This window comes from Penaeus monodon, chromosome 29 (assembly GCF_015228065.2).
Source record: "Penaeus monodon isolate SGIC_2016 chromosome 29, NSTDA_Pmon_1, whole genome shotgun sequence".
NCBI lineage: Eukaryota > Metazoa > Arthropoda > Malacostraca > Decapoda > Penaeidae > Penaeus > Penaeus monodon.
This window is the reverse complement of record NC_051414.1, coordinates 22,491,066-22,492,279: the sequence shown is the minus strand read 5'-3', so window position 1 is coordinate 22,492,279 and position 1,214 is coordinate 22,491,066. Positions and strand designations below refer to the sequence as shown.

General features: G+C 38.9%; 1 protein-coding gene across 1 annotated transcript in view; it reads right to left on the bottom strand.

Moving 5' to 3' along the window:
- LOC119592023 (prestin-like) overlaps nt 1-1,214 on the bottom strand; it is a gene marked incomplete in the record, with an annotated part of 17,229 nt that overhangs the window by 14,338 nt on the left and 1,677 nt on the right.

Sequence of the window (1,214 nt, the reverse complement as noted above, 5' to 3'; positions counted from 1 at the left end):
TTGCTTGCTAGATAAACCACAACACCATTATTATCAACAACAATGCCACTACCACTAACACCATTACGAGGCAACACCCATGTTCGCCTGTACCGTCCAAAACTAATAAGTTACCAAGAAGACTTCCCACCCATCTCATAACAGAAAATTGTTTAACGTCTCTATTACACAGTGAAGTTTCGAGAGTGACTGTATATAACTGCCAAAGCATAAACTTATTCCACTTTTTGGAATTTATTTAGTCTCGTTATCTCCCTCGCCATGATCACCCTTTCCCTTCTTTCCCACACCATTCATTATATCCTAGAACTAGGGAGCAGGTGTGTGATAGAAGCAGCTACTAATTCAACGCTTTCTAGATTATTTTTTGCTCTTCTCCGGAAAGAAACTTTGAATCTGCATCATGCCTTTTAATGAATGGTAGGGATCACCCCACGAGTCAGCTCTATAATGGGAATCAGAAATTATGACAACAGAACTCTGAATCCCGAAACATATACGTTTTCACGATCTCCACGGAGTAAAGATAAAAAAGAATACATATTTCACAGTAGCTAAATATAACTGTTAATCAATGTCCTTGCGACCATTTACTCGGGGACAATGACAGTGCCTTTGCACAACTTTCTATAGGTTTCGAAGGTGAGCAGAAAAACTAACGTCCAAAAAAGCAAACTAAAATGACGACGCATAAAACAAACAGATCGAAAAGAGATAAATACACGTCTTCGCCCATCATAAACACAAAAGGATTTCGATGTACAAACGTACAATACATCATTCGCACATCAAACCTCATTCACATGCCCAGCACAACGAGCGCCTTATCACCAGGAAGGTGGTGGGCGACAGACACGAGGGGCCTCCATAATGAGAGTTCAACGTCCTGTCACTGAGGAATTTACACGAAAAATAATGTGTTTCTTGAATGGCGATATATTCTCTTGCCATGATAAAATGATAAAAAAAACTATTTTACACAAGCTTACGGAGAACTGAGAGAACAGTGTTCAGTGTTAACGCACTTCTTTTGCGCGCGCGCGTTTTTTTCTGCGAAAGCGTTTTTAAAAGGTGAAATGTAAATTATTCGGGAATCAACTTTATGAATTATTATAGGTCTTCCGTATCTGGGTAATCTCTCACTAACAGATTTACGGTTTGATTACTTACATGTTTCGTTCCCATGTGTGTTTTAAAGTATCATAAAAGGTATC